Below are 27,000 nucleotides of genomic sequence, written 5' to 3'. Positions count from 1 at the left end.
TTTTTAATTTTCTTTCTGATGTCCTGGCTCATTTTTCTTCTATCAGTTTGGCCTCCTTCATCCTTTAGAATTGATGGCTCTTCTAACCTTCACAGTGATGATTCTGAGTTCCCCTTTGTAGGATCAGAGTCAGGCCCCTCTGGCTCTGCTGCCTGGGGCCACCTCAGGTGAATCTCTGCTTAGTTTTATCTGGTGCTGTGATGCCCTAATTTGGTGCCATTTTTTCACCATTTTCTAGGTAACCTGTCTGCCTGATTGCCATGGCCTTGCCAGTTGAAATCAAACACTGTGCCTGATCCCATGCCAAATTCCAAGAGGATAGAGGGGTTGACATAGTCTGTGTTCTTATTCTGTAGCCCAGTCTAGCAAATAAGTGATACAACTAATTCTAATATCATATGAGAAGGGAGCATCTCTGGGGAGCCATATTTGAGAGTGATGACTCCAAGATGAAAGGGTATGGTAGAAGATGGTTTCAGTTCCAACATCTGAGTTTTACTTCCTTGTTGAAAAAATTGCTACAGTTCCTGTTGTCTCCTATGCCACTTCCAGCTTCCACCACCTCTCCTTCAATGTCTTCAGTTGCCTCTCATTGGTTTGCTAGACCATTGAATTATACTTCTCAATAGTCCCCAATGTAAATTTCTTCCTCAGGTACCTGAGCCATTTTAGTGTTCCCTGCATACAGCGTGCCAGTTGCTACCTACATGCCCAACACCCAGCATCTTGTGTCACCTCGAAATGTCATGTAACCAGCCTGAATTTAAAAAACTTTAAATATTTGGCTGGGCACAGTGGCTCACGCCTGTAATCCCAGCACTTTGGGAGGCCGAGGCAGGCGGATCACAAGGTCAGGAGATCGAGACCATCCTGGCTAACACAGTGAAACCCCGTCTCTACTAAAAAATACAAAAAATTAGCCGGACGTGGTGGCGGCCGCCTGTAGTCCTGGCTACTCGGGAGGCTGAGGCAGGAGAATGGTGTGAACCCGGGAGGAAGAGCTTGCAGTGAGCCGAGACTGCGCCACTGCACTCCAGCCTGGGCGACAGAGTGAGACTCCGTCTCAAAAAAACACAAAAACAAAAACAAAAACAAAACTTTAAATATTTACTAAAACACCATATCTAAAACTTTTTGTCTTGTTCTTGCCACTTAATAAGTCCTTGATAAATACCCATTTCTTCCTGCTCACAACTCTTTTCTTTCTTTCTACCTGTCTAAATCCTAACCATGCTCCAAGACAAGATTAACTTTTTCTTCCTTCGTGAAGATTTCTAGCCAATGTAGCCAACACTGACTTTTCTTCCTGTTCTTAAGAAGCTACGAAACAAAGGCTTAAAGCATAATACATCTAATTCTTGACTATATTCTGCTGTGTATGCTATTTTATTGCTTCCTATTTAGACAGACTTGCTCTGTCCGTGGGTAGCTATGTGATCTTGGAGAAGTTATGTAATTTCTCTGAGCCTCTAATGCCTCATTGATGAGACCAATAAGTTTTCTCCTACCTAACACAGAGTTCACCTTTCAGTCACTTTCTGTCACATGTTAGAAAATGCGTTATCATGTTCTCACTCATAGGTGGGAGTTGAACAATGAGAACACTTGGACACAGGAAGGGGAACATCACACACCGGGGCCTGTCATGGGGTGGGGGGAGGGGGAGGGATAGCATTAGGAGATATACCTAATGTAAATGACAAGTTAATGGGTGCAGCACACCAACATGGCACACGTATACATATGAAACAAACCTGCACATTGTGCACATGTTCCCTAGAACTTAAAGTATAACAAACCTGCACATTGTGCACATGTACCCTAGAACTTAAAGTATAATTAAAAAAAAAAAAGAAAAAGAAAATGTGTTATCTAGTGCGGTTACTTTTTTTTTTTTTTTTGTCTGTTGTCTTTCTTCTCCCACCAGCAAACAATAATTGACATGAGACTGAAGATCTCGTCTGGTGTGTTCAGTGCTATATCCCCAGTGCCTAGAAGGTGTTATTAAATATTAGTTGAATAAAAGATGGTAAGTCACTTGCAGGTGAGTTTTGAAGATTAACTGAGATGTAGTTAAATGATTGGCCAGTACATGGTCATTGATGAGATTTCAATAAATGTGAATTTCCATAACACAACCATTGCTACCTATTTCTGTCACCACCATTGCTACTAATATTACTACTGTTGACTAAGGCAGATGGAACACTCTCCCCTTCTAAGGCAATGATGCTGATAAGAGCAAATCTACCTACAGTGGAAGTGATCTCCTTGGAGCTGCCAGACTCTGAGAGTGAGCTGTGTGGGCCTCTCAGTGAATAAAAATACTAATAAACAAATGCAAACACCAACAAATGATGTGATTGAACAGCATCTGGAAGGATAAGGAGAGTTAGAGTAGTCATGATTTCATTCAGTGAGTTTCTACCTTCTTATTTCTCTGTTCTTCATTATTCTGAGACTAAATGACCATTTGGATGTAAATTCGAATTGATTGCTCAGCAAATTGGCCAAAAGGTTAGACCCTCCTCTTATCCTACCAGTTGATACCATCTTCTGTTTTTTCCTTCTTATCACTTTGTAGCAATGAATCAGTGTTGCTAAAAGTACATGTTGCAAATTCCTTTCATGTCTTTATTAATTCATTGTTGACACAATTAATCAAATATTTCCTCCTAGCTTTTTATTGCCTAATCTTGACTTTGTTATTAATATGTAAGGTAGACAAAATACTCCCACTTTCTAAATGAAGAAATAGATGCTTGCTGAAGTGTCCATGATTTCAAGGGCACAGAGTGGTGGGGCTGGAATACTTCAAGCTTCAATTCTTGCCTCCTTCCACTTCCTCACAGTTTCCTTCCAACCAGATTTTCCCCTGAGATTTACCATCTCCAGCAAACACTTGTTGAATGTCTACTACATGTCAGACACTCTGATAGGTGCCTGGAGAAAACAGAAAAGAGTTAGACATCATGCCTGTCCATTCAACTATCCAGACTGGTTGGAGAAACAGAGAAGAACATAGAGTATGTCAACAGAATGTAACATGTGCTATATTAATAATGCATACAAAGAGTTACAGTTGCAAAGCAAAAAGAGTGGCTTCCTGACACTAAAAAAACACTTTGGAGAAATTGTTACACATGAACTGACATTAATAGCTAAGTATGGCACATGGATAGGGGTTTTCCAGGTGGAGAAAGTGGGAGTGGCACACCAGGAAGCAGGAAGTGGAATTATAAGCAAGCCCAGGTATATGGTGAGTAATGTACTGAGCGTCTCATATTGGTGGGACACTGAAAAGCAGGAGTTGACACAGAAAGATTGCCCCAGTGAATGGGGACCAGGGCACAGATATGTCACACTAAGGATGTGAACTTTATTTCTAAGGGCCAAGGCAAATGACTTCATTTCTTCTCCCATTTCCATGGTGACTTCCTCATCAAAGGGAAGTCCTTTTGCCAGACTTGTCATGGTGACTGCTACAGTTCACCCTATGGACATGCTTGGCTCAAGTGGGCCATAACAGCGGGCGTCTACTCTACCACAACATGGAGACCTCCTGCATATGTAGGCAGAATACTGTGTACATACGTGTGCGGCACACCCAGATATCCTTTGTCATTCAGGAGCTTACCATCCCAGCGGCCTGTGAGTGTAGATGACAAACAGCATGGGCCACGGGGACCTGGGAGCATGACCCCAGAGAGAAGCCAGAATTCTTCAGAACTGCCAACAAAGGGCTGCATATTCTTGATCAATTGTTCTTTGTCTAGTTCATTTACTGAACTTGATAAAATTGACAACCCTCACAGTGCTACTTCCTTCCCCTATCAGGATAGCTGTGTTTTAATCTCAAAGCTGCCTTTGACCTGAGCTCCTGGAAGGAGCACTCTTCAGGGACAGCATTCAACTTGTGTCCTCATTTCCTTTACCCTTGGCTGCACCATCCTTGAGCTAAGGAGAAATGTTACTGTCTGTGCATGGAAAGGATTTCCTGGCTGCTGTTTGCTTTGGAACAGATCTGGAGTTTTCTGTGGTTATCTCAGTTTAAGTCTGTCAAATGACATTATTTTATTTTTAATGACAATGTGGTAGTAGAAAGAGCCCTGGAGTAAAAATCAGAAAGAGGGGGTAAGGGGAGAAAATAAAAAAGAAAAAGAAAAATCCCGCCCTTGTTTCAGGCCTGCTGCTCTCCTCACAGGCTGTGTGTTCCAGGTCTCAGGTGACTTGACATCCCTTGCTGGAATTCACTGAAACTGAGCTAGTCCTGATGACACTGGAAATTACAGAATTTTGATGAATATTAAAGAAGATCACATAGTGAGAATGACTTCTAAGTTTTAAAGTGTTTTTTACATTTGATCAACTTTCACTGTTTTTAATTTTTATTGAACACAGTTATAAATTATAATGGCTTTTCTCCCCCCTCTAGGAAGTGACTCTCAGCTATCCCAGTCCTTATGATATATTCTTTCTCTGAGCTGATAAGAAGATAAAACTTCATATTACATAATACTTCTTTTGTTATTTCTATATTTATGTATTTCACGCATAGGATGAGGTCCTGGCAGGTATCCGGTAGGTCTTTATTTTTCTTTCTGCTTGGCACAGTGCTGAGCACAAAGTAGACACTCTGTATTATCCAGTTAAACTGAATTTCCATTTGTACGCTTACTTGAACTAAGAGAGAGTACATAGCTCTGAGAAAATTTATTAATTGAGGTCATGTTTATTCTAAGATTATCAACTAACATAATACATTTGTTTAAACTCAGGGATCAGTAGTTTATGTTGGTCATTAATGCATCTCAGTGAGATATGGTTGTTTATAGCACTTTGCAAGAATATATGAGTTTTCCATTCTAAGGAAACCAAAGGATGATAATCAGCAAAAGGAAGTTCCTCCAGAGCCATGGATGGATGTGTGGCGTAGACTGTGGGTTCTCAGCCTTATCCACCATTGCCTGCATGCTTCCCAGCTTTCCTGCAGTGAGTGGGGCCGTGAGTCTGAGTCTTGACCAGTGAACAGTGTGTGGCCACAGGAAGGGCATGCATCAGGTCCAGCTGGTGACAAACCTCTCGTGTGAGCCCTCTTACTTTCTCTTTTTTCTCATTGGCCAATAGAAACATGAAATCCAGTGAGAGACTCCAAGGAGAGCTGAGGGCAAGGGTCAGCAAACTGTTCCAGCAAACGGCCAGATAGTAAATGTTGTAGACCTTATGGATGATACAGTCTCTGCATCTGTTGCAATTATTCAACTCTGCTGTTGTAATATGAAACCCCCATAGATAATACATAAACAAATGAGCATGACTGTGTCCCAATAAAAAATGTGTTTACAAAGACAGGCAGTGGCTGGATTTGGCCCACAAGCAGTGCTGGATTTGGTCCACAGGCAGTAGTTTGATGACCCCTGACCTAGAGTAGGCCGATGCCACAAGATGCAGGGATTTTGAATCCCTGAGTCACTTCTTTGAAGGCTGCTGGCCAAACACGCAATTGGACCATCATGGGTGAGAAATAAAACTTATTATTAAGCTGCTGTGATAGTTAGTTGGTTTGTGAAACCAGTTGATATTAAGTATTATGACTAATTGTGGAATATTCTAGAATTTTAAAAAACTCCCTAGTTCAATCAATCATGAATCCTGTCAATTTTGTCTTTAATTTTTGTTTTTTTTTTTTAAAGACAGTGTCTCACTCTGTTGCCTAAGCTGGAGCATGGTGGCATGATCTTGGTCTTGGCTCACTGCAACCTCCGCCTCCCAGGTTCCAGAGATTCTCCCGCCTCAGTCTTTTGAGTAGCTGGGATTACAGGTGCCTGCCACCACGCCCGGCTAATTTTTGTATTTTTTAGTAGAGATGGGGGGGGGTTTCACCATATGGGCCAGGCTGGTTTCGAACTCCTGGCCTCAAATTATCTGCCTGCCTCGGCCTCTCAAAGGGCTGGGATTACAGGCGTGAGTCATTGCCCCCAGCCTAAATAGTTTTAGTATCTTCTATGTCCCTACTCCCACTGCTTAAGTGCAGACCCTTGTCATTTATCATCAATACAACTGCAGCAGCCTCCGGACGTCTGTGGCCTCTCGCCAGCCCATCTTCTACACCATGGACAGGGAAATCGCTGGAGTGATGCTCCACACACAGAGGTCAAGGCTGACTGTCTCTTGAGCCTCAGCTCCATCATCCTGTCCTTTGAAAAATCCCCTGCTTGAGGCGTGATGTCAGGCTAGTTAAAACCCAGCCTCAGAGTCAGAATGTCTGGATTCAAATAGTAACTCTGGCAGGGCGGAGTGCACTTTGGGAGTCTAAGGTGAGAGGATTGCTTGAAGCCAGACATTTGAGACCAGCCTGGGCAACACAGTGAGACCCAATCTCTCTAAAAAAAAAAAAAAAAGAAAAAGAAAAAGAAAAAAGAGAGAGAGTAATTAAAATATAAATAAATAAAATAAATAATAAAATAAATAAACAATAACTGCCACATTCAATGGCAACTTGGCTTTGCTTGCATTTGTTCATTTCATTGAGGGTCATGAATCCTTCCTCACCCGCCTGTTGTGGAGATAGCAGCTGACTGTGTTTGTAAAGCAGCTTCTAGCATGGGACTGTCATCTTCCATTGCCCTCTGCTATTGTGATATCCTGCACTTCTTTCTCAGGAGGTGAGAATAGGAGATGATTTTGCTCCCCAGGATACATTTGGCAATGTCTGGGGACACAGTTAATTGTCACCACTATGGGGGTGCTACTGGTATCTAGTGTGCAGAGTCCAGAGATCTTGCTAAACATCCTACAATGAACATATCAGTGCCCACCCCCCAACCCAAAAATAATTATCTGACTCCAAATGTCAATATTGCTGGAGATGAGAAACTCTGCTCTAAGGAGACCTGTGTGAGATTTTGAAAATTCACTACCCCGGGGGTATTTATCTGCTAGTCATGAAATGTAAAATGTTTCTGAAATTGAGGGTGTTTCAGGTGGCCCTGGACTCTCTGGTTTTTCACAAGCCACCCACCTCCTTTGTCATGATAGGTATTGATGGTATCTGCTGGACCCAGAAGGCATTTAAATTTGTTATTTGTTACCCCTAGTGGATTTTCACTTCCCCTAACAGACAGTAATTTACTCAAGGCAGGAACTTTCTCTTTCCAAATTAACGTGTGTGTAGTTGAATGGATAATGACCCCTTGAGAGGCCATTTCCCACGCATGTATGCCAAGATCTATGCTCAGGGTCTACTTCTTTCTCAGTGTTCTTTACTGAACTCGTCCTTCTCTGATGTCCTTTGGATTTAATGTCTGAACAGCTCAACTGTGATCAATTATGTGCAGGAAACTGCAGAGTTACATATGCCTGATTTATGAACATCTGCATAGAGGGATGCTGTCAAGCTCTCTTGGGGATCCTAGAGAGGGAAGTGGAGTTTTTAAGGTACCTGAGACCTTGTTTTTGCATCATAAGCCTTCACTGACCCCCTAAGGGCCCATGGTGGTCTTCCTATTATGTTCCTAGGTTCTCTGTGTTTCTTTTTCACCAACTGCCTGATTCTTGATGGGCCTGTGGGAAGATAACTAGAGGGACAAAATGTTCCCTGGGTTACCTCTTTTTCTTTATGACAGAGGGAAACATCTTTTTGTATTTTCTCAACAGAAAGCGTGTGGGCTTATTACTTAATATAGCCCAAATATGGAAAAATGGAAGAATTCCTGGGTCCAGGGCCAGGGGTGTGTAGGAGAAACATACAAGATCTTCTTGATGGCTGGTCAGAGAGAAAGGTGGAACAAGTACTGGACGTTGCCTGAAATCAGAAGCTAGTGAAGGGGTGGGTGGGTTAATTAGAGGTGAGGGATTGGGAAGTTGCAGGGGAGAGCACAGGAATGGAAAAGAGAATTGTCTTTTTAGAATCTGATTCTTATCTCTAGTTTTTGTGTCCTCACCAATGCTTTCGGGTATGCTATAAGGAGTGCAATAAAAATGTTGCGGGCTGTCACTTTTTCTGTGATGCCTATCCAAATCTCCTATACTTGAAGAAATCGTATCCCATTCTGTGACCACATTGTCCTCTGTTCGTACCCCCAGGGTGACCCTCATCACTTATTTTTTTTTTGTCTCTGCTGGTTCCCCTCTTTGCACCCACGTCCTCAAGGCAGGTTCCAGGTTGTATGTGATTTGTGCCCTGAGCATCTCCTGGGTTGGCTTATGAGTGGATGTGAGTAGACAGCTGCTCATCCCTATCGCGGGTGGCCAGGTCTGCATCCTCAGCTTCCTGCTCTTGACTCCTCCCTCCAATAGCTCCAACAATAGACAAATCCTATTAATTCTACTTCTGCATTGCTCTGTTAATTTATCAGCTCATCTCTACTTGCACTGCCTCTCCCCTGGCCCAGCCTCATTACCAGTCAGCTGTGGGGGGATCAATCTCCTTACAGGGTCTCCCTGCTTTCAGACTTGCTCCCTGCTGGGCCCCCTCCTGCCTATTTCCAGCGGCAGAGCTAAAAGCTTTTTTATTACACAATGCTGTCAACATGGGGAGAATATCCTCATGGTGATGCATGTGTCAGATACAGTTCAAAGTGCCCAACATATACTCACTCATTGAATAGGCATCACAACTCTAGGTACAGCTGTTTTTATTTCTCTTACATCTTCTATTTTAGAAGAGAAAACACGTGCAGAGAATTTAAGACTTGTCTAGAATCATGGAGTAAATGGTGAAACTAGGATTTGGAATCACTTCTTGAAGGTTTTCTTCATCCTTTGATGATTTAGGGTAGACGGGTCAAGGAGGCACTGCACTTAGTAATGTACTGAAGAACAACAGCATTTCTGTGATTTTGGGTTCCACTTAAGCTTGAATTTGTTTTATTCATTCATTCAGGAATGCATTAAAAACATATGAATTGATATTGCCAACGTCCTAGGTACTGGGGATACAGCTTTAAATTGTCAAGATCCTTAGTCTCTTATGGGTTTTGCTTTCTTACAGAGGGAAACAGACTGTAAAGAACAATATACTTCAAAGTTAGGAATAAATCTCTTAAGAAATATTTTTTAAAATTTAAATTTAAATTTTTATTTTGGGTTTGGGCGTATATGTGCAAGTTTGTTATATTGGTATATTGTGTGATGCTGAGGTTTTGGGTATGATTGACCCTGTCACCCAGTTACTAACCATAGTAACCAGTAGATAGTTTTTCAGCCGTTTCCCCACTCCCTTCCTCCTTCTTAGGAATAAATCTTAAACAGAGAATTGAACTAGATGGACCCTGGAGATCCTATTTGTGGTCAAGAGCTGAAAGCTTATCAAGAACAAACTAAAAGAAGATTGTAAGTGAGAATGGGGAGCCTTTTTTTAAAAAAAAATTATTATACTTTAAATTCTGGTATACATGTGCAGAGTGTGTAGGTTTGTTACATAGGTATACATGTGACATGGTGGTTTGCTGCACCCATCAACCCGTCATCTACATTAGGTATTTCTCCTAATGCTATCCCTTCCCTAACCCCCCACCCCCAACAGGCCCTCGTGTGTGATGTTCCCCTCCCTGTGTCCATGTGTTCTCATTGCTCAGCTCCCACTTATGAGTGAGAACATGCGGCATTTGATTTTCTGTTCCTGTGTTGGTTTGCTGAGAATGATGGTTTCCAGATTCTTCCATGTCCCTGGAAAGGACATGAACTCATCCTTTTTTATGGCTGCATAGTATTCCATGATGTATATGTGTCACATTTTCTTTATCCAGTCTATCATGGATGGGCACTTGGGCTGGTTCCAAGTCTTTGTTATAGTGAACAGTGCTGCAAGTTTCATACGTGTGCATGTGTCTTTATAGTAGAATGATTTATAATCGTTTGGGTATATACCCCGTAATGGGATTGCTGGGTCAAATGGTATTTCTGGTTCTAGATCCTTGAGGAGTTGCCACACTGTCTTCCACAATGGTTGAACTAATTTACACTCAGGTGGGGAGCCTTTTTGGCAGACAGAGTTGTCAGTGCAAGGGTCCCAAGGTAGGAACAAGCTAGGTAGGTTTGCAAACAGCATGGCTAGAACATAGAAAAGGAGACAAGTAGCTCAAGGGGGTGTCAGGAAGGAAGCTCAAGTCCAACAGCCCTTTGCATGCCAATGTGGAGAGTTCTAAGTTATTTTAAGCAGGGGAGTGATGTGTGATCTCAATTCTGTTTCTGTAAGCTCACTCTGGCTACCAGTGGAGAATGGAAGAGAGGGGGCAAGGGTAGAAGCCAGCAGTGCAGGAGAGAGGTGAGGGAGACTAGGCCCTTGAACACGAGTAGTGAGAATAGAAATAGAGAGAGGCAGAACTGTATTTTAAAGCCTTGCTAAAAAGAAGTATTGTGCTTAGAAGACTGTAGTTGTACATTAGGGCAAGGGGCAGAAAGTAAGTGTCCAGAGAAATGACGCTCCTCGTTCCATACATTGTTGCTCTTGCTGGGCTCGCTGAGCTCAAAGAATGGCTGTTTTCTGTTGCAAAGGTTTAGACTATAAAGTACTGGCACTAACTCATGTTAATAGACAACCAGAGACAGAGCCATAAACCAGAGTGGGCCACGTGGAGCAGAAGGGTCCAGATCTTCACTTCAAAATGAACATCCCCTGATGGACTGATGGGGCCTGCAACGTTCCATCACTCACTAAAACCTCTGCAAGCCATATGAAATGCCCAGCCTGAGCATATCTGTATTCTCCACTCATCCACACTCGGCCCCATCTCTTTATCTTCTTTGGTCCCATAGGAAATGTGTTGGAGATTTCAGAAACATGCTTATTTATAAGTCGCAACTAATTGAGAAAGCTGGCTATGGAGACACAGACAAAGTGACCGCACAAGGAGCTTCTAGGTCTGTTCATCCCTTTAGATTCCAGCTTCACTTGAATAACCATGGCTGTGGGTTTCTGCTGCTGTGCACCTGCAAATCTTGCCTGTCTTGCGATATTCCTGACAATGCCATTCCCCCCAGCCTGTGTTTCTTGAATAATCTGCACTAAAGAAGCATATGGGACTTTGAGCATGTCTGCTGTGCAGCTGTAGGGTTGGGGAAGGCAAGTTCAAGTGTATAATATGGCTTTGGAATATGACTCAGGGCTAAACGTCTGCTCTAATGGTGTGCAGTGGGTAGCTCACAGCCGAGATCCCCACACCCAAGCTGCTCAGACTCAGTGACCTCCTTATGTTAGGACTTGGGTTTTTAAGCTGGACTCTGTGAATAGTTTTATTTTTCATTTTTTCCTGATTATCCATTAACAACTGATCATTGTGGAAAATTTAAAGAATTCAGAAAAAACTGAATGGGGCAGAAAAATGATTTCCTCATTACTCTATTATTCAGAGGCAAACCACTCTGTGTTTTGTGTATTTCCTTCTGGGCTTAAATTCTTTTTCTCTCCTACGTATTTCTTGCTTTTTTATGGAGCTGGGTTTATACCATATGAGCAAATTTGTATCCTACATTTTTCCACCTACCTTTTTCTCAAAATTCCTTTTGCATTGTATTAAACATTCTTGGTGATGCATTCCTTTATTCTCCAAATGTATACAAACAGTGATAACTACTTGGCATTACAGATACAGTGGCGACCAATCCAAACACCATCCTTGTTCTAAGGGCGTTTTCAGTCTGGCAACAATATGAAAATTTATTTTTATTTGTTCTTTCTTTCTTGTTTTTATTTTCAGTAAGTCTTACTTTTATCAGCCATCAGAATGCCACTAAGCATGTATAAATGTGCATTGTAGGAATATGCCTCAGTGGGTTTATGTAACCTTTTATCTTGGTGTCTTAAAGTTAAGCAGAAACCACTATGCCCTTTTTACAGATGAAGAAATGGCCACAGAAAAGGAATCAGTTTTGATGGTGAAGTATGAGTCAAGATCTTCTCATTTTGAGTCAAACTGTCATTCTTTCTTCAAATAATATTACTTGAGCAACAATCATGTACAAAATGTTCTGCTAGAGTATATGGGCCTAGCCATCATAATTGCAAAGAACTTGGGCAACTCGTTCTTGCCAAGCGTTGGCTCATAACAATTTAAGCCTTAAGCAGCTTCCAATTTCAAAAACTTCCCCACCTGCAACATCAAAACATTGGGGAGGAGCTCCTCAAGCTTCCTTTAATCTGGAATATCTCTGATTCATACATTATCAATTTTCTTCTTACCCTAACCCAGAGTATTGGCTAAGGGCCTGGACTTTGAATTTAGGCCACTTGGATTCAAACCCAGGCACCACTATTTAACTAGCCATGGGGATTTGGGCCATATCACTTTATCTCTGAGCCTGTGTCCTCACCTCTAAAATGGAGATGGTAATAATGCCTGTCTCCTAGGTTTGTTGTGAAAATTAGAAGCAATAAGACTTGTAAAGTGCTTAGCACAGTCTCTAGCACATGACAAGCATGCACAAACATGTAAACTCACAAGGTTGTCCACATTATACCACCACTGGAGAGTTTAACAGTCTCCACTTATTGGTTGATGCCACTGAGACTTTACATACTCAAAAGAAGCTGATCCTTCTTCTTTGTAACTTTAAATGGAAGTGTGTATTCTTACTTTAATATATGAGGGAAGTGGAATACAGAGAGATGGCCCACCTGTCCCTGATAGAAACCAGACCTGTTTTAGGCATTATACCGTTTTTGAGGGGTGGAGCAGATTGAGAGTATAAATGTTTATGTTTTCTCCCCTAATGCATGCATGTCTGGGTAATGTGGAGAACAGAAAGATCCTATGGTTTACCAGATGTTCCCACCAGAAATCCTTGGCTCCAGTGGGCTGAGGAACCAGTGCCGGAAAGGTTGCTGCAGACCAATGCCATCCCAACAAAGCCAGGTTTCAGTGACAGCAATGGACTGGTGATGTCTTGCATTGGATGGTCTGATCCTACGGTCACCCAGAGACTTCTGCAATCCACTTAGGGATATATTTTAGAAGAGTAACTCAAGGATGTGTCAGCAAGTTAATAGCTGCTGTGATTGTGTGCTTTTACAATTATGAGGGCCATCAGGTACCATTACTGGGGAGAAAGTAAGGGTAAAATTGGCGCCTTTTCCCCATGACCGAAATTACCATCAGGACAGAGCAGCCTGAGGGCAGGGCTATCAAGAGGGGAGAGCCCCAAGTTGTCTGATTGGTGATGATGGCAGGTTGGTGATGCTTCTTACCACGTTGGTATCCTAAGCAGCAAGTGGTCCCGCCTCAGATTTGCCTCTACCATCCCTGCCAGGAAACCAGATGGCAGGAAGAGCCCATGAATCACCTCCCTGGGATAAGCAGAACAGTACTTGTGTATTCTTGCCTTTGTGGTTGCTTATTCTTTCGCAGTTCCAATAAGCAGGCCGGTGTCAATTGCCTGCTGGAGAATGCACTTGATTCTTCTGTGTACAGTATTAGAATATGATTTTTAGTTTTAATGGTAAGAAATACGAATAGTATTCACTCTTTTCCTCATTCCCACAGCTGTGACTGGACTTTTGGCCTCTGATGATCAACATAAATCCCACCTCCATCCCACTGATGCTTTTTAACTTTAAGAGGCTCTTCAGTACCACCGGAGTTTTCAGGGGATAGAGTGGATCCCTAGAAACCGATTGAGGGCCAATCTGCAGTGAGTTACCCAGGAGTTTAGAGATTCCCTTTGTTTAGGTCTGTTGAGTTTAATCAATATTTATTATCTGAGCACATCCTTTGTGAACATCCCTCTGCTAGAGTCAGGAAATTAGAGATGAAACACTCATGGCCTGTGCCTTAGAGGAACTCTCCATTGAGCAGCGGAGACAGGAGAAAATGGAGAAGGAGAATGTGCTCTGCTGGACCCAGAGGAGAGACTTGGGGAGCCCTCAGCAGAGGCCCTTAACTCCTTTTTAGAAACAGGGAAAACTTCCTGGAAAAGGAGACGTTTTCATCTAATCATTCATCATGTCATATATTCATTCAATAAACATTTATTGAGCCCTTGCTATATGCCAAGCTCAGCACTACGTTCAAGGGACTCAGGAGCCAATGAGTCAGACAGTGTCCTGCCTTCATGGAGCTTTATATGATCTTGAGGAAATCCAGAAGGAATTCCAAGGACAAAATAAGTGATGGGATGGAGAAGAGGGAATGACATTTAGATAGAGCAACAAGGACAAAATAATAATATGCTCTGCTTCACTTGTGCAGAGAACTAGAGTGACTTTCAGTTAATACTTATGGATTGAAATACCAGTAGTCTCTGACTATAGAAGGTAGGCAAACGCAGAACCTTCAACCCCTCTAGATGAGGTTAGAGAATTTACTGTTTTACCACAGATGTCCGTGTGTTAAAATCTAGCACTTCATTAGTAGGTAGTCAATGGATTCTAGCACTCAGCACCTAGTAGATGGTCAATAAATTTTTGTTGAAACATTAAGTGAATTAATGTTGGGCCAAACTGAACCCTTTGGATACATGATACTTGTTTCAACTCCCATAGAGAGCAAAGGAAAAAAATATTTAATCATTAATGAATTTCAGAGATGAACACTGAATTAGAGCTGATCTTAGCCACATGGCTGACACTCTCTATTTACATCTTAAGTGCTAAATGCCAGCATAGATTTGCAAATTCTGAGTTGATTTTCATGGCTGATGCAGTTGAATGGGGCTGTGAGTAATTTTCAGTTCAGCTGTCCAGCAATTTTTAGTGGTTTAACAAGAATTTATTGACCACACACTAGGTGCTAAGTACTGTTCTGAGATATCCCCTAGTCCAGAATATTCAGAAAATGGGGAAAAACCCTGTGTATTGATATCATTCATTCATTTATTTAGCCAACATTTTCAGAGCCCAGTTGTGACAGATGCTGTAGTAGATGCTGGGTCATGGAGATTAACAAGGTGAGGTCCTGACCCTTGAGGTGCCATCTCTTTGGGAAGCTTCTTTGGACCTCTTATTCTTCCCAACAGAGAAAACCCCAACATCTCTGTGCTTCATGTCTGTAATGAATCTCTCTTGTTCTGTGTCCATCCCTGAACTGTGGGCTGCTCCAGTGTAGATATTCCATGTTGTTCAACTTTGATTCTTCTGTGGTTTGGTAAAGACTCTGCAACAAGAAACTGAATTCAACTGAGAACTCACAACCTGCTGGGGAAACAGACGTGGGACACAACAGTGCATCAGCATCTTTCAGAGTCTGTGGACAGGGCATTGTGGGGTTAAGAGCTTGAATAACTGGGATTACTTGGGCAATGAGTGTTGCAAAAACATCACAGAAGAGACAGCATTTGAGCTGGGCCTCAGAGATGATAAGGATTTTGCTGGGAAGAAAAGAATCCTGTGAAATGGAAGGAAGTTTTTGAAGGAGCACTGGCATACTTATTGTACTCCTGTAGGGTTCACTCCATCCATTATCCTATAGGTCTAGCGTATGTGCTCACATACCCTAGGATGTGCTCACACTCCAGGATTGTGCTGGAAGTAGCTGACCTGATGTTGAGATTGTTTCTTACTCTTCATTATTTCTGACTGCCCATTTTACAGGTGGGAACCCTGGTTCCCAGAGTGGGAAATACATAGTTGAAGCAGAGGTGGCTGAAAATTCTTGATTTCTATGCTCCTGTCTTTAAACCTAGCCGCTTCTTATTCCCTGTGTTCTCTTGCCAGCTGTAGTCTTGGAGTTTCCTGTAGGCTTGGAGAGGATTTCCTTTTGGATGGTGTTCAGATGGAGCAGACACGTTACTTCCTTATCTGCTGCTGTTGTTGAAGAGTGGCCAGCTGCATCTTTGGGTTTCCAAGATACAGCTGAACAGCCAGAGAAGACCTACTCTCCTCTAACTCTCTTTCAGATTTATGTTAATATGGGACAATCCTAGACTGAGTGAGTACAGCTTTAGTATATGGTCAAAGAGACTGGGAATGAGGAGGTTAAGGATGGCTGTAACTGGAGGAATTGTGTCTTCTAGCCAGTTGTTTATCAGGGTCATGGTTGTCCTCTTCCCAAAGCCATACCTTATATCCCATACACAGGTACACACACAAAAAATACTGCATCAGGATTTGGTCCAGGGTTCATCTTGGAAAGTGAATTAATATGCAAATTAAAATGCAAATTGAATTATGTAAACAGATATGAAAATGAGATAGTAAGAAATAATTTAGCCTCCTTTCACTTTATTGTATCACACACAGTAACATGAGCAAAGTTCTTGGAGTCTTATTAAACTCCAAACAAGAATCTTATTTTCAAATCATTTTTTATATAGTCACTGCCCAGTCTTCCCCGCTAGGGGCAGGGCAGCGAGGGAAAGCCCTCACTCACTGAGCACTTATTTGCCAGGCCTTGTGGTAGGCAACTTGACAATAGTTACCCAGTTCAACACTCACCACGGCACTATAAGGAGTAAGCGATTGATCCCTATTTTACAGATGAGGAAACAAAAGCTCAGAGAAGTTAATGGCCACACCCAAGCTCACTCAGTCTTGAAAGTGCAGAGCTGGAATTTGTATGTGACTTGATTTAAAGCTAAATTGATATGAAAAAAAATCCATTTCTCTTTCTAGTTTTAATTCTGCTTTCATGAAGTGAGGATTCGTCTTCTCTCCCTCACTCAAAACTCTTAAGTCTACTGTTGATAGCTTTAGTGGCTTTAACTATTATTGTTCACATCCAGTGGGGAAGATAAATTTGCCCATGGAAGATGACGAGAACTTGTGTTTTGCAGAAGTTCTCACAAATGTCTCACTGACACTGATTGTTTCATGTGATGATTGGCTAAAGCTCATGTTTGAGAATGAGGATGGGGACAGGATGATGTTCCCACGTGGAAATCAGGATCTCATTAAGAGAAATGGAAGAATTCCTGCTGTGCAGGCAACCACAGATGTCTGCTATATGGTGTCTGGAAGATACTGGTTGTGAAAGTAAATTTTGGGAAATAAACCAAAAAAATTAGAGGCTAACAGAGCCATTAAGCTTGTACAGTGACACCATATAAATCCTCAATAACATAATTAACCTAATGTAAATAAATTAAGCCCCACTTTGCTAATATATTGGGTTTCTTAGCTTACAAAATGTTTTCTAAACACTTTGAGCCTCAAGGTATTACTTTGATGTAGGTTTTATTATTTTCATTTCATATGGTAAGGAAAAAAAGACTTGAAGATGTAAAGTCAAGAAACAATGTGGTAGGAACTTGAATTGAGGGCTTTATATGCATTTTCTTGGAGGTCTTTTCACTATCACACTCCCAAGTTTGAATACTAGAACCACTTTCCAATCAATGCAGAACCATTACAACTGGCAGGTAGATTATAAAATAAGCTGGTGTGAAGCAGTTTACACCGCCCACCCACAATTCCTGAGAATGTTCAGGGCATTCAAGGAGTCAGTGTTACATGACACAGTTCTGGATTCACAATGCCTTGGGTCCTGGCTCCAACACACATTGGCTGTGTGACTTGGGCAAGTTATTGGATCACTCGGAACTGAGTTTCCTCACCTCATCAAGTGGAAATAACCCTACCTCATCTATATTTCCAAATGAATAAGTAGAACATTGTAAATAAAGAGCTCAGAACAGTGCCTGGCATATTGTAGACATTCAGAGAAATATGGACATTTGGGATGGATGACTGTCTCAGTTTTCTTGGGACTGAGGAAGTTCCTGGCATGAGGAACTTTCCGTGTTCAAAAAGGGAAGGCCTCAGATAAATTAGAGCTAGGTGTTCCCTTTGGGTGACATCAATAATTGTAATTCTGAGAATGAGATGGCTCAAAAGGAATACTCTTATGCTTTGGTTGAATTATTTGGTTTAAACTAAGATATGATAAGTCCAAACACACTGGGATTTCCCATCTAGATGTTAACTGCTGTACTACTGGTCAGAGTCGCTGCCCTCAGGATTGAGTTTGACACATTAGGTAAACATAGCCCTGCTGGAGGAGTGTCAATAACTGGAAGGTCATGTGCAGAGGTGAAGGTGCTCTGAATTGGGAGCTGGGACTCTAGATGGTCACCAGGCTGCTGCTCTGGGTAAGTCCTGCACCTCTGTTTCCATTTTGGGAAAAGGGGCAACCTAGATAGCAAAAATCAATATGCATTCCTCTAGTTATTTACAGTTCACAGGTACATTTTCTTGCCACTATCTCGTGACCCTCACTACAATGCAGTGAAGATGATGTCACCCTCAGTATTTGCTGCCCCCAATTTACAGATGTGGAAAATGAGGCTCAAATGAGACAGAGCATCTTTCCCAAGGCCTCACAGCCAGGAGGTGCCCCCGACGGAACTCAAGCCTAATTCTAGAGCACATATCTTTTTCTTGTTACCTCTCTGCCTGGCTGAACACAGAGGTCCCTTCCTCTTTCATGATCTCATGACACTGAAACTCAAAATTGTGGCCTTTTAGTCTAAGGGGTAAAAGTCAAAGACTTGAGCTAAAGTTCCTTTGGCTAAACATCTTTTTGGAGTATTATTTCATCATCTCTCTGACCTTTGCAGGCATGGGAGAAAATGGGCAAGGGTTTCTTTCTCCATTAGAAGAAAAGAACTTCTATGACCTCTGTGGAATAAGAAAACGTGATGGTTTCATGGGCAGTGATTGCTCCGAGCAGAAGTTAGCAGAATAGAACAGATTATCTAAGTGCAGACCGTGACTTGGGAAAATTTTTAATTTAGCAGAAACCTAATTACTCATTTATATGTAGTACACTTTCTCTCTTTTCTCCAGAACATATGTGTGTGCGCACACACATAAAGCTAATTATGATCCAAAGGTTCCTCTGGAAAGGGTAGTTAATTGGTTCTAAGAATACCTCCATCAACAAAAACAGTGACACCCTTGTCCTGGGTTCTGTGGAGTCAGCAGGAAGCCTTGCCTATGAATTCTCAGTTGCAAAGTAAACCTTTATTTCAGTACAACATGTTTTATGGTGCCATAAAAGAGGAGGAAAGTCAATAGTTCTATCTAATATCAACGGAACCAAGAAAATACTTTACTGATTCTCTACTGTTTAAAGGGCAAAAGAATATGAATAGTTACACTTAACAAAGTATTTGAAAATCTTAGAGGTTTGACTTCAGCTTTTGCTCAAGCAATTGAGGCTGCCATATTGAGGTAGATAATGCATGATTACTTCCCCCATGAATGTGTGAAACCTAGGAACCAAGACAAAATTTCTTTGCTAGAGAATTTGGAGGTGGCTTGCATCTCTAATTGTATTCAACTGTCGAACTATTGAGACTCATTAATTGAACAAATATATTGAGACTCATTAATTGAACAAATATTTATTTGTGCAGGGCTGTATTCTGGGCCCTAATGGTTTGGTTTGCAAAGGGAAAGGAGACCAGGGTTAGACAGGAATTTCCAGTAATGAGACTCCAAACTCGACCCGTGAGAATTGCCTGGCTATATCTTTAATACATACATTTCTTACCCTTGCCACTATCATAGCCCCAACTCAAGATCATTGCTTCCTGAGGCAGCTTCCTGTCTTCAGATCTGCCTTTCATTCTCTCTAAGCATTCAGAGAGACTGCTCCAAAATGAGCACATGGTCTTGACCCTCCTTCTGGCTTGAATCCTTTCCTGGTTCCTTATTGTCCTTAGAATAACACACAAGCTTCTATGCAGCCTGCGCAACATGGCCCCCTGCTTACCCTCCCTGCCTAATATCTTCCCTCCCGCCCTCACCTCCCTCTGCACTTGATCTCTCTCCTTCTTGATCTCCCTTTCATTTTGGAAACATATTCTCCCCTCTCTTGCTTCCAGGTCTTTGCATGTGCTTCTTCTAAGGAAATGTTCCAGCGTTGCCAGTGCAGGTTATGCATGTATGAACTTTAAGTGGCCAAACAGAAAGATTTGGTGATTGCAACCATGAACTTGTGATGAGGAACAGGGCAAGTGACACTCTTTTCTTGTCAAATGACTTTAAGCCAATATTCTCCCCCTTCTTCTATGGTATTTATTGGTTCATATAATTATGGAGGCAGCTAAAGTCATGCATAGAATAGCTCAGGACTTTCACTGGAGGGACTGTATCATTTTTGGCTTTTGAAGGTGAAAGGAAAATCCATTAATGATCCTCTCAGGACAATAGGTGTAAACTGAGATAATCCAAGGCTGCTCCCACAAGGTGGCCACAATCTCCCCCAGCCACTTGTTGATTACTGTGGCTGGAGTGAGGGGTGCTCTGATTGGCCAGGCCTGAGCCCCATGTCTACCCCTGGAATCACCCCACCTGAATGCCAAAAACTGTGAGTTGGGGTGGGGTTGTTCCCCAAACTGGAAATTAGGTGCTTGTGTGCCATTTGAAGGAAGGGTTCCTGGGTGGTCAACACAATAAAGGTGTACATACCTTTGGTAGCTGTAGTTTTGGATTAGCAGTGAGGAACAGAAACGGCATAATAACTTTACAAAAGAAAGAGTGTACATTTTGATGACTTCTACAAAATGGGAGATTATTTTGTTCCAGATTAAATGCCTTACGGTTACATCAAAAAGCCAGCAACTGTTAACTATAAGGGAAACCTGATGTGGGGTATATGAGAATTCTGTACTGTCGTTGAGATTTTTCTGCAAATATGAAGCTGTTTTAAAATAAGAAAAGTTTACTTACAAAAAGACCGGCTACCAATGTAACACATATCTTATTACAGACAATAAATACTTTCAATTCAAAGTCATATCACACAGCTTTCAGGTAAACAAAATAAAATTCTGTATTTTTCAGGGGACAGAGAGAGTGACTTCATCTTTGATGGTGACAATAAGCATATAGCAAACATTTTTGCAGAGGGTAGTGGAAATGGAAAGAACTTTAAAAATTCGATTCAGTTTACCTTGGTTTAAGAAATGCTCTCTTCTTTTTCTGAATGTCTGTGTTTGTCAGAAAAGGAAAAGTAGGGACCCAGGACTTATTCTGTATTTTGGTTTTATTTGTACATACATTTGTTTGTCTCAGCTGTACTATATCTTGTAGTTATAGCACTTAATTATTATACAAACTGATGAAATATGAGTGCAAAAGGAGAGTCGATGAAGTATAAGATAAATGCTCCACACAGGCTTGATAAAGACAACTTACTAACAAAATTAATGTTGAATTAGGTGTGAGGAAGACAACTGTAAAAGTTCGAGGAAAACGTCATAGGAATCTACTGGGGTCTTAGTCAGATTTCGTTCCAAGTGTTTTAAGTAATCAGTCCCCTCCAGTGAAAAACCAGGAGTTATGGCTTACAGAAGAAACATGATTTGAATGTCAATGACCAAACCCATCATCAAAGAGAAGATCTGAGCCTTAAAATAAAAGATTTGTGATGACATAAATATTTACATATTTTTCAGCTAAATAGATGTTAACGCATTGCAACAAATTTTCCAATTAAACAACAAACTTTGAATCCATTCATATTGAATAGAAAGGTTTTATTCTATTGATGAATTGTAATAAATAAGAAAAATCTAGTTGTTGACTTCTTTTCTAGCTTGTAAAAGCTGTTCTACACGTGATGTGTTTTTCCTGAACGCCATTAACCTAAGAACCAGAGTTATTTCTGATAGTACAAAGCAGAGCTTTGGAGAGATGTACAGTTTTGGTTTGGAGGCAATACATTTCCACAGTTGTTTATCTTTCCTCTATCCTTATTACTGGAGAGTGCGTTATTCTTGTCAAATGAGTCAATTGAAATGAGAAAAATAAATTATTTGAGCTCATTTATATGTCATAGGGGTACGTAACTTCACAAAAATCCCACAGTGTTTATATTTTTAGAAACTTCCTGCCATAGATTTGGTTCTAGATTTGAGACTTTGTGTCCAAAATTTGCGGATTATTTACACTGCAGATCACTCATTATGGATTCCTCTTAGGCCATTCCCTTGCCCTTATGACTAATAATTGTGCTGACTCTCTTACCACCTCTTTCTTACTATCAGTGAGAGGTCCTTAGATAAGGTATAATTCTTTGAAGATAGGCCTGAATTTGCTACTGTTTAAATAGTAGCCCCATAATAACATTGTTTCCTGTGTGTATAGTACTTGTTTGGCTTACAAGTGTTTTTACATGCATTTTCTTATTTGAGCCACATAATAAACCTCTTTACATCCTTGTTATAATTGAGAAATCTGAAATTCAAATACTGCAAGTAATTCATTTGATATTCCTTAATTAATCATTGGTAGACCTAGTATTCAGATTAGGAACTTCTGAATTTAAAGCCAAAGCTCTTTTCTGAAACACCAATACAAACATAAAGTAATTCAAGTTTATTTGTTCCTTTTGGTTTACTCATGTCACAAAAATCTTTTGTTACCTTCTGTGAATGCATTTAACAAAGAGTTTATAGAGCATTAATTATACACTAGACAATTGGTTAAAATAGATATACATTGTTAAAAAGCAGAAGCCTTATTCTGGGGATGTTTGGGGACGGAGATTGGACCACAAACAACACTCATACGCTGAAGTTCATACTTGAAATTCCCTATGCTTGGTTTTCACATGCATCGCACGTAGCATGCAAAACTCAGGGAAACACAAATATCCATTTTAGCACACTGCCATTGGTTAACTGCACAGTTATCAGTAAGCAATATGATGGTGTGAATATGTGCTCTTAATAATTGCCACCATTTCCCATGGAGTGAGCATGTATTTATTTACTACATTATTACTGAAAAAAAAAGTCTGTGACTTTCTGGTAACTATGTAATTAACTTGTACCTCACTATGTTATTGTAGCTTAAACTGCATCTGGTGACTTCTAAAGAGCTGTTAGGAACAATGCAGACCATGCTTTGTGGTTCTGTCCAAGAGAATGCTTATGTGTTGAGCATATTTGTAGTTGATTATTTTTGAGCCAACTGTTGGTGTCAATTTCAATTTATTGTGGGCTTGTGCCAGAGAATACATGCTTCAGCAGAAAATATCCCTTCTTTCTCTACTTATTTCTTGCACTTTTTTTCTACTGACTCTATTACTCTTCTCATTCAAATATCTGCTAGATTTGTTCAACAAAGCAACCCCAATGCCTGTCCTTTATATACTTCATAAACTGTGAAGTTTACGATGTAGTTTTATGAATGAGCAGCATAGCCATCCTGAAATGGATCTCTTTGCTTTTCTTGTCTGAGTGGCTGAATACTTTTTGTTAATCTAATTTATATGTTTAATATAATCTTGCTATCATATAGAACACTGAAATAGAAGAGAATTGCTTTATCCCTCTTTCTGCTTCGCTAACTCAGTGCATATTAACATCTGTCATATTTTCTTTCAGTGTTTTTTCTTGCATATCTGTGATTTAAAAAATACATGCATAGTAGTAACCATAGTTTGCAGATTTTTTTTTTTTTTCAGACCATGTGTCTGTCGCCCAGGCTGGAGTGCAGTGGCATTATCTTGGCTCACTGCAACCTCTACCTCCCAGGTCCATCAGTTCTCATCTCTTAGCCTCCCGAGTAGCTAGGATTACAGACGTGCACCACCATGCCCAGCTAATTATTTGTATTTTTAGTAGAGATGCGATTTTGCATGTAGTATGCAGAACATTTTATATCATTTTTCTTCCCTTAATATTATAACTTTATTTTTCTGTGCTCCAACATCGTCTTACAAACATCTTTTGAAATGTAATGGATGGATATTTTTTCCCATTCTTTTGGATAAGTAAAGCTAAAAACTTTGGATATTATGTATAATATAAGCACGAGAAGACATTGAAAGGTGGAGAAAAGAAGGCAACTTGTTGGAGGCCTCAGGACTCAGAGTATGACATGACAATGGGATTCCTGGGTTTTCTTTTGGTCTCATCTATCCCAGGACTGGCCTCTTGAGGAGTTGGCAACCTGGAAGTGTCAATGAATGCAAGTGAAAAGAGTCCCAAGACAAGATTGCTTACAGCCAGAGGACCAGGAAAGGGCAGCCCAGCAAGAAAAAAAAACTTTCAGACATCAACTACCAAACACCATTGTAAAAACAGTAGCCCATTCCATCTTATCAGCCAGGGCTGTGCAGGAAGCTTTGACTTTCACCCTCACCAAGATGTAAGGAGGTGCCCAACCCCCTTGCCTGGGTGGCATCAGAAAAGGTAAAGTAGGACCTTGAGAATTTCATCCTCGATGGTCAGCAGGGAGTCCAACTCCCCCACACCCCTCACCTCCCTACCACCATCCACCCCACTACCAGCCAGAGTGGTACCAGCAGAGGCCTGGCAGGGGCCTGAATTCCCACTTCCGCCCAGCAGTCATGAGGAATCCTCCCCCTTTCTGAGTCTCAACGGAGGCTGAGTGGAGTATCTGGACATCTACCTTCGCCTGATAGTGTCAACATAGTGCCATTCTTTTCCCTCTGGCTTGGTATCAGAGGAAGCCCTCTAAAACAAGGACTTTAAAGGAAATCTAGAGTTTCATAATCCAAATGTCTAGGATTCCATTAAAAAATCACTTATTATATAAGAAATCAGAAATTTTGAATAAGAAAATATAATTAAAGAACACCATTACCTTGATGACAGAGATTCTAGAATTGTCTGGCAATGATTTTAAAGCAGCCATTACAAAAATGCTTCAGTGAGAAATTATGAACATGTTTGGAAAAAAAGAGAAAAAAGTAGAAAGTATTGGCAAAGAAGATATAAAGAACTGAATAAAAATTTTAGAGCTGAAAAATACAATAAACTGAAATAAACAACTCATTAGATGGTCTCAATAACAAAGTGGAAGGACACAGTAAAAAATATCAGTGAAACAGAAGACAAAATAATGGAGAATTTTCAAATCTGAATAACAGAAAAAAAAATTGGAAAAGAATTGAACAGAGCCTTAGAGAGCTTTGGGACTACTACAAAAGACTGAATATTAGTATTGTTGAATTCCCAGAAGAAGAGAAAGAAGGCATGGCTGAAATGTCTTTAAAGAAATAATTGCTGCATTTCTTAAATTTGACAAAACACATAAACCTACAGATTCAAGATACTGAGTGAACCTCAAACATGATAAACCCAAGAAATCTGAACACGATAAGCCCAAAGAAATCCAAAGTACAATAGTACAAGACATAACAGATAGCCAAGACACACCATAGCAAAACATTTAAAAACTAAAGACAAAAATTCTAGAAATCAGTGAATTAGAAACAACATTTTATTTACAGAGAAAAAACTATACAAATGACAACACACTTCTCATCAGAAACCATGGAGGCCAAAAGAAAATGGCATATTTTTTAAGTGCTGAAAGACAAGAACTATGTCTTTCCAAAATTAGTCTATATCCAGAGACAATATCCTTCTAGGATGAAGGTGTAATAAAGATATTCTCCGATGAAGTAAAACTAAGAGAATATGTTGCTAGCAAGGGAGGTGCTCAGAAAGAATTCCTCTAAAAAGAAAGTAAATGACAAAAGAAGTCTTGGGTCATCAGGAAGGAAGAACAACAGAAAGAGTAAAAATACCAGCAAATACTGAAGACTTTTTTCTCTTGATATTTCTAGATCATGTTTGATGATTGGAGAAAAAAAATATAACACTGTCTAATGGGGTTAAAAAAGTATATCAAAGCAGGAAATGTCTAAAATAATTACATTATTGTTGGGAGAAAGCAAACAGAAATAAGCATGGGGGTGTGTAGCTGTAAAGGAGTAGCATAATAATCTTTGTGGGAGGTAATACTTCTGTATCTTGCAGAAGCACTTACAGAAATCTACACAAGTGATAAAATGACATAGAACTACACATGCACACCCGTGCAAATTTGTGCATGTGCATGCCTGTCCCCCCCACCCCCAACACTGTACCTCTGTCAATTCCTGATTTTGATATTGTATGATAGTTGTATAAGGTGGAACCATAGAAGGAACCTTGGTGAAGCGTATACAAGACCTCTCAGTGCTATCTTTCAAATCTATAATTTAGATAACTAATAATTATGCACTGAAAATCAATAATTATATCAAAATAAAATGAATCGTTAATAGATAAACAAATTTTGTTGCATCCATACAGTAGAATGTTACCCAATAACAACATGGATAAATCTCATATGCATCATGCTAGGTGAAAAAAGGCATACACAAAAGTTTGTGTACTGTATGATTTCATTTATACAATGACCTAGAAGATGCAAAACCGTAGGGAAATAACTATACCAGCGGATTCCCTGGGGCAGGAAGTGAGTATTGACTATTTGAAGGAAATTTCGAGATGATGCAAGTTTTATATATCTTTTCTTAAATTAAAAAATAATTTAGAGATAAAGTCTCATTATGTTGTCCAGGCTGGAGTGCAGTGGCTATTCGCAGGCATGATTACAGTGCACTGCAGCCTGGAACTCCCGGGCTCACGTGCTCCTCCTGCCTCACTCTTCCCAGTAGCTGGGACTCCAGGCAAGCGTTACATACCTTGATGACAATGGTTACATGACTGTATACATTTCTAAAAATTTACGTTTTTAAAATGTATAAAACTCTATGCAAATTATATGTCTACACACCAAGTTTAATAAAAATGAAAAAAAAGCATCTTGAAATCCTAAACTATACCCACAATAATTATGTATGTTGTTTTTTATTTTTTACCATAAAACATTATGTGGTCATAAACACCTATGAGCAAAATAACATTGTTTCCCCAGGATCTTTGTATTACTTCTGTAGACTGCACTCCCAGAAGTTGTATTACAGAGGTGGATGGAGAAGAGTAGAGGAATAAATTTTAGGCACATTTTTACAGGAATATTTGCATATGCAAGTATGCAAAATTACTTTCCAGAAGTATATATATTTTTAGCCAGTTTATAATGCCACTAAAGTTTTGAAAGTACTTCTTTCCCCCACACCCTTGTGGGCAATAGAATTTTGATTGCTACTGTCAGTTGGTTCCACTTGGCTCAGATATCTCTTCCTGATAATTGAAGGGTTTGCACTTATTTGAGACCTTGTAATTATGGCATATAGGATTAGCAGAGCAGAACTGAACCCACACTATTTACAGTTTACTAAACATCCCCTT

General features: G+C 40.4%; 1 long non-coding RNA gene across 1 annotated transcript in view; it reads left to right on the top strand.

Annotated features, from left to right (window-relative positions):
- The first annotated feature begins 1,933 nt into the window (after nt 1-1,933).
- Nucleotides 1,934-27,000, top strand: part of LOC109027949 (uncharacterized) — a 97,679-nt gene continuing 72,612 nt past the window's right edge. The window contains exon 1 of the long non-coding RNA XR_008667991.2: nt 1,934-2,029. This is a non-coding gene — a long non-coding RNA (uncharacterized lncRNA). The remainder of the gene's footprint in view (nt 2,030-27,000) is intronic.

This window comes from Gorilla gorilla, chromosome 7 (assembly GCF_029281585.2).
Source record: "Gorilla gorilla gorilla isolate KB3781 chromosome 7, NHGRI_mGorGor1-v2.1_pri, whole genome shotgun sequence".
NCBI classification, from domain to species: domain Eukaryota; kingdom Metazoa; phylum Chordata; class Mammalia; order Primates; family Hominidae; genus Gorilla; species Gorilla gorilla.
The sequence above is the reverse complement of the archived record's forward strand: the minus strand, read 5'-3'. Positions and strand labels throughout refer to the sequence as shown.